General features: G+C 35.7%; 1 pseudogene; it reads right to left on the bottom strand.

The window, feature by feature from the left end:
- LOC141389556 (uncharacterized) overlaps positions 1 to 8,636 on the bottom strand; it is a 162,629-nt pseudogene extending 153,993 nt beyond the window's left edge.
- Between the last annotated feature and the right edge of the window lie 5,779 nt (positions 8,637 to 14,415).

Raw genomic sequence — 14,415 nt, 5'->3', positions numbered from 1 at the left:
TTCCAGCAAAGTTACAGCAAATTCGGGCTAAAAATGAAGACAAAATCCCCAAAATACCAGAAGTCGGGTGGTACCGTTATATGGGGGCTATAGGAAAAAATGGACCCATGTTGGTTTTGGTTTCATATTCATGTATTGTCATCTAAATCTGAAAAATGAGCAAAGTTTTAGTTCGATTGGTCAACTGCAATCGTGCTAAAAATCAGTTACAAAATTTTAAAAGGGGGTCAAGTTAGACACCGTAAAAACACTGTAAGAATGGACCAATATTAGTTTTGATTTCATATTCATGTATTGTCATCCAAATCTGAAAAGTGTGCAAAGTTTAAGTACGATTAGTCAACTGCAACTACGTGAAAAATGAGTTATTAGATTTGAAAAGCAAAATACCGGAAATCGGGTGGTAAAGTTATATGGGGACTATAGGAAACAATGGACCCATATTGGTTTTGGTTTCATATTCATGTATTGTCATCTAAATCTGAAAAGTGTGCAAAGTTTTAGTACGATTGGTAAACTGCAACCGTGTTAAAAATCAGTTACCAGATTTGAAAAGGAGGTCAAGTTAGACACCGTAAAAACACTGTAAGAATGGACCAAAATTAGTTTTGATTTCATATTCATGTATTGTCATCCAAATCTAAAAAGTGTGCAAATTTTAAGTTCGATTGGTCAACTGCAACTAATGTGAAAAATGAGTTACCAGATTTGAAAAGCAAATTAGATAAAACACTATAAAACAGTGTTAAAATGGACCAATATGGTTTTTATTTCATATTCATGTATTGCCATTCACATCTGAAAAGTGTGCAAAGTTTTAGTTCGATTGGTAAACTGCAACTGTGTTAAAAATGAGTTACCAGATTTGAACTAAACACACACCAAAGCAAGTTAAATAAAACACTGTAATAATAATAAAAAAATGTCGAGAAGGTCATGAGAAATTTTTTCATTAATATTGAGCGAACAAAACATGCGTCTTGCTTGTGCATTTTGAGTTATGCCAAAAATGGTGGAAATATCCTTGATATTGTTGTACAGTATGTCGTGTTTATACCCTACACCACACTGAGGTAAGGGGTATTATGTCTTCGTGCATTTGTATGTAACATACAAAAGGAAACGAAATAGACCCATAGTTCCTTTTGGGGATATACATATAATCACTTTCTGAGTCGATTTATTTTTGTTTTGTTTAATTTAAATTTTTGTTTTGTTTAATATTTATTTTGAAAATTGTGAGAAATTCAGTTATGTCTGAAAAAGCGTTCCAATGCTTTTGCGATGTATTACAAAATATTGTTCCACAACATCCCATACGGGGCAAGGGAGACTTCTCTCATATCAATGAGTGCACCCCGATTCATATTTAGCTCAATGATATGGGACCTACTGTTTATCGCCGAGTCCGAACGGCGTGTCTTAAGACACCACTTGTGGAGAAGTTTTTCAAGGCTGAAATACTCAGGAAATGCCGCCAACACTACTGAGGGTATTTTGCCACCGTTGAAAAATGTTTGATCTTGCCTGGCCGGGGAATAGAACCACCGACCTTCTGCGTGCAAGGCGGGCGTGCATACCATTGCACCACGGTGGCACCCATGTATTAGATAGTTCTTAATTACTATCTTGGCTACAATTCTTGTCTTTGTGTAGGCTCGAAAATCTCAATGGTTTGGCTGTTATATGCCAAGATGTCAAAAAACGTAGATAAAAAACTTAAAGTCAAAATCGGGAGGCTCGATTTTCATCGAAGACATATGGTCCAGTAGACTTTTTTGCTCAGTTCAATCCCAGGAATCAGAAACGCGAAGGGCCTATTAAGGTTTATTCCTTCCACACAAATCAGCCCCGGCCTATCATATATTGTTTACTTCTATAGTTACACTGTGATAAATCTAAAGAATTTTAATAATTTGAAGAGCACCATAAAAAGCACCATATAAAGTGTAATATTTTTTACACATCAAAAGTGGTAATTTTAGAATGGAATCGTCAACTTCAGGTAGATATCAGAATCTTAGAAAAATATATTTAATGCAAAAGAAGTTTAGAAACATATTATAAATTAATTTAAAATGTATCAATTTTTGCCCTACTTTTGAAAAGTATTTAGAGTTAAAAAAGTAGCAGAATATTTTATATGGAGGTTATTCCAAAACGAGAATATATGGAGATGATGTTTGATAAAAATATGTCCAATCCCTTCAAAATGCACAATTTGAGACAGTTTAGTTGCAACCTATGCCTAAAATGTTCGAAAAAACCCAAATTTTAATGTACCTCTATATGGAGGCTATACCAAAACACCTATATTGACAAATTTTCGCACAATGAATTCTTAGGCATTCACAACCATAAATCCTAATTTACGGATAAATATACTAGAAAATGTGGTCAAGACCCTCGAAATACATAAAATCGGGAGATACCTTTGTAAGGGAGCTACACTAAAATGTTGACCGAACTTAAGAATTTTTTGCCAAATATTAGCTTATGTAGGCAAAACCGTAAATACACCAAATTTAAATGGATCGTGCTGACACCTGGGAAACAACAATGTTGATGGATGAGAAATATCAAAAAACAAAAAAAAATCGCCGGAGCGCTTTTTAAATAAATCGCGATTCAAGTTGACATTTTTAGGGGTTGTTTAGGTTTTCACGATTTTGCTTAGAAACAGCAAGTCTTATCAAAATGAAACTGAAGAAAATGTTGTAGCTATGAAAATTCTCTACAAGATTGACCTTTACGGTATTCGTAGGTTTTACCATTTTTGAGATATTATAAAACAATTTCATGAAGGGTGTGCCTTAACTAACTTTTAATGAAAACCGCTTACACAGGGGAAGTTTTTGTGAATTCTGAAACTGCAATGTTCATAGAAGAGAAACATCCAAAAACAAGAAAAAATCGCTGTAGGGATTTTTAAATAAATCGCGGTCAAAATTCACGTTTTTAGATGTTTTTAGGCTTTCAAGATTTTGCTTGGAAACCGCAAGTCCAATCGAAATGGAGCTAAAGAAAATGTTGTAGCTGTGAAAATGCTCTACAGGATTGACGTTTACAATTTGTTCTCAGGCTGTACCATTTTTGAGATAAAGAAGCTCAGTTTACATTTTTAGGGTTTTTGTTAGGGATTCGCGATTTTGCTTGGATAAGGCAAGTCTTATCGGCATGGGACCTGAGAAAATCTTATAGCTGTGAAAATTTTTCTACAAGACTGTCTTATGTAAGTTTTCCTAGGTTGTACCATTTTTTTAGATATATAAGTTTAAGTTGGGAAATTGCAGTCATGACATTGTTTTATAAGGAGACAATACAAAATTGAATTGAATTTGAATTGTCCCAATTGCAACTTCTATATCTCAAAAGTTGTAAAACCTACGAAAATATCATTAAGGCCAATCTTGTAGAGAATTTTGATAGCTACAACATTTTTTTTATTATGCGACTACGAGAGTTTTTAGGTGTTTCGGTTGAATTCGCATTTAAACGAATTCATCAGTCACACTTATTCTTGAGCACGAGTCGTCATAAAATTGGGGAAGGGTTCTTTGTTTCAATACAAAGAACTAAGAGAACTGATGAGTCCAAGTGGCGTTGGACAAAACTAGTCTTCTCTGCCATCCCCTAAAGTAATAAATTTTAACTACATCCCACTTTAAACTTGTTGTTTTTAAATTTGAAAACAACAAATATGAGATTAAGCTTGACTTACCTACAAATAGTAAGTAAAACACACATCTCAACAAAACTGCCAAAGTGAATCTAAAATGCGATATATTACCGACTATTGCGATATCTCCGTTATTTGGCCACCTACGCCAACCTACTTTGCATCATTGTAAAGATGGGATTTTCTACTCTCATAGTCAGACTTTGTTTTTGGAAGGTCCCCAAACAAAGCTGTGATATTCGTCATTATTTTTAAAATCGCAGAAATGACAATTTGGGTTCTATTAGCGGCTATTGCGATATCTTCGTTGTTTGACCACTTACGACAACCTACGTTAATAGTTGTAAAAGTGATATTTTCTACTTTCATTAGCAGGTTTTGCTTTGATATACCTCATATAGAAGCGGAGATATTCGCTTTGAAATTAAATGTTGACTTTTTCTCCAAATAAGTTTTTTGCCCATTCCAACCCCTGAATATTATCCGAACATCACCAAAATCAATAGGCTTCTTTCCCTCCGGGACCTTCATCAACACCCAAAAATTGGAGACGATTGGATTAAAATTGCGACCTGTAGCGTGATTACAAAGTTTAGATGGACAGACGGACGCACATAGCCAGATCGACACAGCTCGTCGAGACATTAATTTTGGTATATATATGTATAGGTTATTTCGATGCGTTACAAACTTTTTGCCCAAAACCAACTTATAATAACCTCCCCACATAGTGGTGTAGGGTATAAAGATTATTACACAAAAACTAAAATAACTTCTTCTACTTCTTCTTTATTTGCACATTCGTTTTCCGAATATTAGCGACCAATACAATTTAATGACATTTAACATATATACATTATTTGTTTTTATAAATTATTTATCAAATCCGTAAATCCCTCTCTGTCTCTCGCCATGCTTAATAGATTTGTGACATCTCGAATACCAGTCCATTCCGTGATGTTATCAAGCCATGTTAGCTCTTTTCTTCCTCTAATGGGGTTTCCTTAAATTTTTATGCGGGTTATATTTTGTAATAATTTATATTTTTGATTCCTCATAATATGTCCCAAATACGCAGTTTTTCTTCTCTTTATGGTTGCGATGAGTTCTCTTTCGCAATGCATTTTCCTCAATATTTCCGCATTTGAAACCATGAGCAGTCCAAGGAATTTTTAATATTCGCCGATATACCTATATTTCAAAGGCTTCTAACTTTTTAATATCGGCAAATTTCACTGTCCACACCTCCATTGCGTACAGTAGGACTGACCAGACATATGCTTTGACAAATCGAGTCTTCGTTTCAAGATTGACGTCATGGCTGGTAAAAATTCTCTTGTATTTCAAAAATGCATCTCTCGCCAATTCTATTCGGCATCTTATTTCCTTCGAGGAGTCCCATTGTTCGGTAATTGTAGCTCCAAGATATTTAAAAGTCTTAACTCTCTCTACGTTTGAATTGTGTATTTTTAATATCGCGTTATTGTGTTCTTGTTTTTTGCTCACAATCATCAATTTTGTTTTCTGGATATTAATTTTTAAGCCATATTTTTCACTGCAGGTTGCGAGTGTATCCACAAGGTTCGGAAGTTGGGATATGTTATGTGCCATTAGAGTTGTATCATCAGCATATCTAATGTTGTTTAAAACCGAACAGCCTATATAGATGCCATTTCGCAATCTATTGATCGATTCGTGAAATATTTGTTCTGAATAAATATTGAAAAGTAATGGAGACAGTATACACCCCTGCCTGACTCCTTTGGATATATATATCGTCTAGAATGGCCGAAGTTGTCCGATGCAAGAGCTTCGAATGAAGTTGGTTCTCTGAAGGGGGATACAACTTTTTAAATACCAATTTTAGATTTTATTACTTACCCATTTCACTTATATCTTATGAATAATGGAAAAGTTTATTTCAGAGTTAAGTTAATTTAATCTGTTTCTATACATTGAATATATGTAATTCGAATTGTTTTGTCAAATCAAATATGTATTTATATTGAACTAGCTGAACCCGGTGCGCTTCGCAACCCCGATTAATATAGTAATATTTTGTGTCTTTTAAATTAAAAATTAAATAATTCAACAATATTATAAGGTATTTATTGTAATGCTTTAGGATATACAATATTTTTTGTTCTTCCTTCGGGAGCGTAAACAAACAAATCATCGGGTCTACCAACACGTGAACATGCTACGTACAGCTGACCGTGAGAAAAGCAAGGACTCGCTAAATTTAGGCCGCATACTTTTAGACTTTGTCCTTGGGATTTATTAATAGTCATTGCAAACGCTAAACGTACAGGGAACTGCAATCTTTTGAAATTGAAGGGTGTTTCGGTTGCAATTAGAGGTATTCGAGGTATCAAAACCGTGGAACCTTTATACTTCCCCGTTATAATTGTTGCCTCAATTAAATTATTATATAGTGTTTTTACTGTTAATCTAGTACCATTGCAAAGGCGAGGTGGGTCTATATTTCTTAATAAAATAATAGGTACACCCACTTTTAGGAATAAATCATGTGGTGGAAAGCCTGGAAGATCCAACGAATTTAGAAATTCAACTGGATAGTTAACAGCATCGTCTTCAGTTGCCACAGTATCAATGGATTTATATGTTCGTGCATTTCCGGTTATACTACGTAGTATCGTGCTGTTGATACCGTTAACATCAGTGTTTTTTGGGGCAAGTAATGCACGTTCACATAACCACTGACTGTTTTTGATGTTATTTTCAATGTTGGGAAACACACAATCTACTAATTCTTCGACAGATTTTGTTAATTTACAGAAATCGGTCGGGAATGATATACATTTCGTGGCTGGATCAACTGGTATTTTTCCATTTCCTACATCCATTAGTTGTTTGGAAAAATTGCTGGATGATTCGGTACACTGAAGTTGTACACGCATATTCTTTGTTAGTTTTAATGTACGAACGTGGCGCCAAAGAGAGGATGATTTAAGGCATGCATTTAATTCATCTGCTGGTGTTGATCCTGGAATAACAGGTAGGGTTTGTCGAAAATCTCCCGCTAATAAAATCAATGCTCCCCCAAATAGTGCAGAGCTGTTTCTTAAATCTTGCAAAGTCCGATCTAGTGCTTCCAAAGATTTTTTGTGCGCCATTGTACATTCATCCCAAATTATTATTTTGCATGATTGCAGTACTTTTCCCATTGAAGAATTTTTCTTAATGTTGCAAGCAAAATCTTCCATAAATTGCGTTCTGACAGGTAGCTTAAAAGCAGAATGTGCAGTTCTTCCGCCGTCTAAAAGGGTTGCTGCAATACCTGACGAAGCAACGGCCAATGCAATATTTCCTTCTGACCGAACTTTAGCCAAGATCAGAGAAATTAAGAATGTTTTTCCTGTTCCTCCAGGTGCATCAATAAAATACAGTCCCCCAGATTGCGTGTCGAGTGTTTCCCCAACAATGTTGTATACCGCTTTTTGTTCTGGCATTAAAAGTGGTATTTTTTCTGCAAGAAATGTTTGCAATTGCTGTGCATCGTACGTGACTTCTCTTCTCAAGTCAATTTCACCCACATTTTCGTCAGATCGAATCGGAGAAATCATACCCACTTGTAAAAGTGTCTTGCTTTGAATTTGCAAACATTTATCTTCAATTAATATCAAAGCCTCGTTATACATCTCTTCCGAAAATTCCAGATATGCATCGTCCCTGATGGTTCTCTCTCTGTTTAGAATATCTTCTGCCATACTATTTTTAAATTTCTCCCAAAGATCTCTAGGGCTGGATGGTGAGCAAGAAACTAAAATAATTGCAAATAATATCCTAATCTGATAAGGATTATTTCCAATTGTTGAATCTTCAAGTGTTGTTTCCCAGTGTAAGTCATTTTCCAAAAGGTTGAGTTTGTTGCATGCATCTCTATAGGATGGACATATTTCTCCATCCACAGTCCTTAGGTCTTCGAAAGATGTCGGACCATATACATTGACCAACAGTAGTCGCAAGTAGAAACACTCCGAATTTTGTGGATGAACGGTATATAGTCTGCCCAGAGCATCGGTCGAATATACATTTGGCCATCCTTCAACGGGTTTTCCCTGTTTGCGCCTTTGAAATTTTTTTGATGTTGGATTCCATGTATAATACGTCGGAATTTGTGCATACAACAAAGTTCTGGCGAACGGATCGTTTATACATAATTCAAAGAATGAGGTTAGTGTTGTTGCTGGAGGTGCCACTGCCCTTTCCCGAGCATTTGTTTCATTGAAATAAACTCGTTGTCCATTTTCCAGATGCACAGACAAATGCACAACAGTAGGATGACGTTGGTGAATAGGAAATCCTAAAATTCTCCATACTGCTTCATTACTGCTTATATAGCGAGCCATCTGGTAATGACTTATTTCATCGTTGGGATTTTCAAGTGAGAACACAGCCATATCTGAACCTTTATTTACGTACTTGCATATGTATTTTATCGACTTAACTGAATTGCAGCATTCCACATTGATGTGAGCCTTGAACGTTTTGGACAGAAGTGGACAATAAGGGACTATCCAGCGATTATCAATATCTATGTCGTTGTTTCCCACCTTTATTGCAATGAGTGACCACCATCAGTTGTAGATCTACGACGATAAAGCGGATAACCGTCAATACCAGTTATTGTGTCGTGAACTAATTGCCTTGGATATTTTTTGGAACACTTTCCATCTACCATACATGGAGAATTTTGATTAATTAGTCCACATGGTCCATGAACCATATTTTTGACAACAACTTCATGTAGAATTGGATCCATGCTTATGTCAGGTATTTCCGCAGATATAACATCATCAATCACATCGGGTGTAATTTTTTCCACCAACCATATAAGAATATGAGCATGAGGTAATCCACGCTTCTGCCATTCTACCGAATACATCCAACATCTGGTTTCGCCAAACACTCGTAGTTTTACAATAAAATCCATCAGGGATATAAGCTTCTGCCTGAAAACCCTCGCTATCACATCATGTCGATGCACCGATGTTTGACCTTCCGATAAAATGGATTTTATTTCCTCCCATTTTGGATTACATGTAAATGTAATGAATAAGTCTGGCCGACCATATGAACGCACATAAGTCATTGCATCCTGCGTATACTCCTGCATATGGCGGGGACTTCCTATGAAGGTAGCCGGCAAAATTACTGCTTGCCCGAGATCATTGGGGTTAATGTCGTTTCTATTGTTTAAGGCATCCCGAAGATGGATGTAATCATCTGCGCGCAATTTTGATTGGTGATACCGAATATACAAAAGCCTTTCAGTTTCTATTTTGGCATACATATCCACTATGTATTGATGAAACAACTCGCGACAATTCAAAATATGATTGGTAGCATTTTGACGGATCATGATACGATAAGCGTAGAAATTCATTGAGCTCACTTTTTTGTCAGTGGGAACATCTGTAAACAAAAGATTTAAAACACGTGTATATGCATACATATATACAGTTGTACTTCTCTATAAAGAACAATTGTCTATAACATATAATACTTCTATAAGGAATTGTCTCTATATCATAGTAATTCTTCGTCTCCAGGGCTACTTTACGGAAAAGTTCGACTGTACATTCATAGGTGAAAAATTTTTATCGTGAACTTTACAGGTGAACTTCCCTTAATATCCTTCGTAGCTTCTGGGGACAAAGTATCACAACTTTATGTAGAAAATTAATAATTTGTTGTTAAAATACATGTTAATGTTTATTAAAACGATTCGTTATAGACAGGGCTGTGTAGTCGGAGTTGGAGTCTAGCAAATTTTGCTGGAGTCGGTGCCGCGAAAAGAGCTCGATCGTTTATTTATTTTTTAAGACTATGATAGAACATATAAGTTTCATTATAATTAGTTTTTGATCCAATTGATCCTCTTAGTTTTTACAAACAAATATAGTGTTCCATTGCACATTTCGCGTTAGTGATCCAATTGTCAGTGGTATAGGAAATTCGAAGACGAAACTGACCTGTAGTCGAAGGAAAACTGGTTCGACTCCCCAGCCCTTGTTATAGAGAATTATTCGCTATAGAGTATTTTCATATTTGCGGCGTATCTTAAATGTTCAGTCAATGCCAAATTCTGAGTAGTCATGTTTTTAGTGAGCACCAAGAGTTGTTGTTTCATCTATTATACCCTCCACCGTATCAAGGATCCCACAAAGTATATGGGGATTTCTGAGTGAAATCGGACACTTTTTCAAAATGGGGTTTTTGATTTCCTTTTTTTGCTGTGGTGATGCTGCATATCAGAAAAACATTGTAGCATACATATGTATATTCAGATTTTTAGACTATTACGATGTTTAACATAAATTCCTAAATAAAACAATTTTTTTTTAATTTTTTTAGTAAAATAACATATTTCAGTGGTATATAGGAAAAACTTTAGTGAGAAATTTTAAAACATTTAGAAAAAATAGTAATTATTCAAATCCCAATACCAAATAGGACATACAATTTTGTAATTAATCGTAGTTTAATACAAAACTATTCAAGAAAATCGAAGAGTACACTGATAAAAAATTTATTTCAAATATTAAATCGCAAAAATTGCATATAAGCCCACTGTGCTAAATGTTTTTCTAAAGATTTTTTTTCTGGTTGGACCATTATTTAAGAAGTTATGAGTATTTATTTGCATATAGCTTTTACAGTATTCGACTTTTTCAAGGCGCGATATGAATGAAAACATACTAAAATGTTTTGGTGGTGAGCAGCATCACCACAGCATGGGGGCACAATCCCCTCTTCCCTCGAAAAGCAATTTTTCCATACACTTTTTTAAAAATTTTCTTCCGGAATGTCATATTTGTAGGTGTAGTATGCGGTACTCATTAGGTGTAGTGTATAGTACTCATTTGTCATCCGTTTTCAGTATATTTTAGCAAAATTGCACAATCAAAATACACTTACTTGTTGCTGGGTTAATTTGGCGAATTTCAAAATGGTATCCATCCTCTCCGTATGGGAAAATAATTGGATACTGTAGGGCATCATATGATCGATGGGTTTCCGATATTCGGTTTATCCTATCGTCGTGTCGACGAACTACGATATCTCGTTGAGCAACGGGATCTCCCACCATTAAAACTGCAACGTCATTAGCAGCAGGGGCATTGTAGCGTCCTCTATGTTCACCTGCAGGTGTCTTGTCAGCGTATATTACAATTTGGTGGTCATCCGAAAGTAGTTGTAAATCATTATTAGCTTTTTTGAATGTTCGTACTAATTCATTATTTTCATGCAGCATTTCTTGCAATTCGGCAACAATTCGTTCGTTTGTGGCAGGATTATATTGGCGACGTTGTTGGACCTGGTCAAGATCATCTGGTTGTCCCATAAAATAAATCTGAAGATATTTATGATCTCTTGTGGGTATCAGCGGTCCCATACAATGATATATTTGGCCTTGGACCCGAAATGTTGGCAAAAAATTTCCTCTGACTACTTTAGTGGCCCCGAACGACGTCATTTGAAAGCATGAATTGTATTTTCGAATCTTTGAAAGAAAATTTCTAGATTCCGAAGTTGTTCCCGATGCTAATGAAAGCAGTGGTTCCGGGGGTGGCCGTAATTCAGGCAACATAATTTTGCCATTACTGCAGCAAATTCCGGGTGGTTCATTTTTGTATTTAACCGCATTACAATATCCACAAACAATATCCATGTGACCAATAGAGACTAATTCATCGCCACTGCAATCCATATTTGAATTGTAATTAAATGCCATACGTTCATATGCACTTAGACGGGTTTGAACTTGGCGTTGAATTCTGCGCGCATCACGTTCCACTAATGTCTCATTACCTCTCGTTTGTGCTACTCTGGAGCGTTCATTTCTGCCACGTCTTTCTCGTTCATTCTGTGTTTCATTGCGTCTAGCATGAGCTACTCTGAGGCTCTCATTCCTGAGACGTTCTTCACGTCCACTCGATGGTTCATTAGCTCTTAAAGAACGTGTTCTATCACGTTCGTTGGATAGACGAATTTGTTGTTGTTCTGTTGTCTCGTTTGCTCTCACCGTTGATGACCTAATACGTTGACTTTGAAGGCGTACTTGTCGTTGTTCGGGTGCTTCGTTTTCCCTTGATCTTGACGATCTAATTTGTTGACCGGAAAGGCGTACTTGTCGTTGTTCGGGTGCTTCGTTTTCCCTTGATCTTGACGATCTAATTTGTTGACTGGAAAGTCGTTCATTTTGCAGATTTTGTGATTGGTTAGTACGTGAGGTAGACGCTAAAACCCGTTGACTTTCAAGGCGGGCGATGTGCAGTTCCAATGATTCAGCAGCTCTTGAAGTTGAGGCTCTATTCCGTGCATTTCTTAAACGATTTTCACGCTCTTCTGTCGTTTCCGTCCTCCTTTGAGACTGTAGAGTCATTGACCTTTTAGTTCGTTTGGTTAACGAAGATTTTTTTGGCGGCATGTTAATTTTTTTGAATATTGTTATTGAAGTTTCAAATTTGATTTTCAATGTTTGTAATAATTGTATACACATGTATGTATGTACATATGCAGATATGTATGTATATGTTTATATTTTTTTTATTGTTGTCAAACTACATAGAGAGAACTATATAAGAAGTATTTCAGATATATGATATTTAATACGTGTAGACTTGGTTTCTTTTTTCCTTTCCGACTATAAGTACAGGCGTACTATATCGGTGATTTCTACCGACTTAATATTATTTCTATTTTTTATGAAATCGGCCGTAAATATATATGGGAACTATATCCAAATCTGAACCGATTTCGATATAATTTGGCACATTAATGCCTACACTAAATTCCGTCCCACATTCCAAATTTCAGCGAAATTTGACATATATAACGTGATTGGTGCATCAAATACAGGAAATCGCCTGAAAATATATATAGGAGCAATATCCAAATCTGAACCGATTTCGATATAATTTGGCACATTTATGTGTAGACTAAATTTCGTCACACATTTCAAAATTCATCGAAATTGGACATATATAGCGTGCTTGGTGTATCAAATACAGGAAATCGGCAGAAAATATATATATGGGAGCTATATTCATATCTGAACCGATTTCGATATATTTTGGCACATTTATTTCAAGAACAAATTCCGTCACACATTCCAAATTTCGTTCAAATTGGACATAAAAAGCGTGTTTGGTGCATAAAATACAGCAAATCGGCCGAAAATATATAAGGGATCTATATCCAAATTATAACCGATTTCGATATAGTTTTGCACATTTATGTCTAGACCAAATTCTGTCAGACATTCCAAATTTCAGCGTAATTGGACATACATGCAGTGTTTGGTGCATAAATTACAGGAAATCGGCCGAAAATATATATAGGGGCAATATCCAAATATGAACCGATTTCGATATAATTTGGCACATTTGTTTCTAGACCAAATTCCGTTGCACATTCCAAATTTCAGAGAAATTGGACATATATAGCGTGTTTGGTGCATCAAATGCGGAAAATCGGCCGAAAATATATATGGGAGCTACATCCAAATCTGAACAGATTTCAATATAATTTGGCACCTGTATTTCTAGATAAAGTTCCGTCACACGTTCCAAATTTTATTGAAATTGGATATAAATAGCGTGTTTGGTGCCTCAAATACATGAAGTCGGCCGAAATTATGTATGGGAGCTATATGCAAATCTGAACCGATTTCGATATAAATTGGCACATATATTTCTATGCCAATATCCATAACACATTCTAAATTTTAGCGAAAACGGACATATGTAGCCTGTTTGGTGCATAAAATAAAGAAGTCGACCGAAAATATATGTGTATTGGAGCTATATCCAAATCTGAACCGATTTTGATATAATTTGGTAAACTTATTTCTACATCAAATTCCGTCACACATACAAAATTTGGAGATTGTATCTGTAATAGTTGTAAAGATATTTGCATACAAAATCGAAATTTTTTGGAGGTACCTCCGGTTTTGATGCTATATCTCCAGATCAACGCGAAATTTCAAAAAATGATATAGCCTATTTTCATTCCAGGCCATGTAACAATGTACCCCAAACATTTCAGTAAGATCTGTTCAGCGGTTTTGGAGTCTATAAGGCACAAACAAACAAACAAACAAACGTACAAACAAATTTCTATTTTATATATATAGATTTATGTAATTGGTTACGTTTAATAAAATACTTTTCAAAAAGTTTCATTTCTTCTTCTAAGGGTATAAAATGGGAAAGGAACGGATATCAAAAAAATGACCACCATTGGTTTCAATCTGAAAACGGGGCGTAGACAATCTGACAACGGAGCGTTGACAATCTGACAACGAAGCGTTGACGATCTGACAACGAAGCGTTGACAATCTGACAACGGGGCGTGCTCGAAATGACCACGTATGTGCTCATTTCATGCACGTTTGTTGTTGAAACCGTTGCCAAAATCTCGGTGTCAAAATGACAACGGCGTGCTCATTTTGACACCAAACGTGGTTGATACACTATCAAACACGGATGTGGTCATTTCATACACGGATGTTGTCATTTTTTCTCTGGGTGTAGGTATACTCTCCGTCATTTCTCCGTTTACTTCAATTTGAGCAGTCTGGTGTACATTGTATTTCTTTCTGATCTATATTTATTGAGTTAAGAATGTCTATCAGTTTATCATGTAGTACGTTGTCGAATGGCTTTTCATAATCAACGAAACATAGGAATACATCTTTTTGG

This window comes from Musca autumnalis, unplaced genomic scaffold (genome assembly GCF_047663935.1).
Source record: "Musca autumnalis isolate F117 unplaced genomic scaffold, ASM4766393v1 scaffold_1, whole genome shotgun sequence".
Classification (NCBI taxonomy): Eukaryota; Metazoa; Arthropoda; class Insecta; order Diptera; family Muscidae; genus Musca; species Musca autumnalis.
This window is presented reverse-complemented; position numbering and strand designations above follow the sequence as displayed.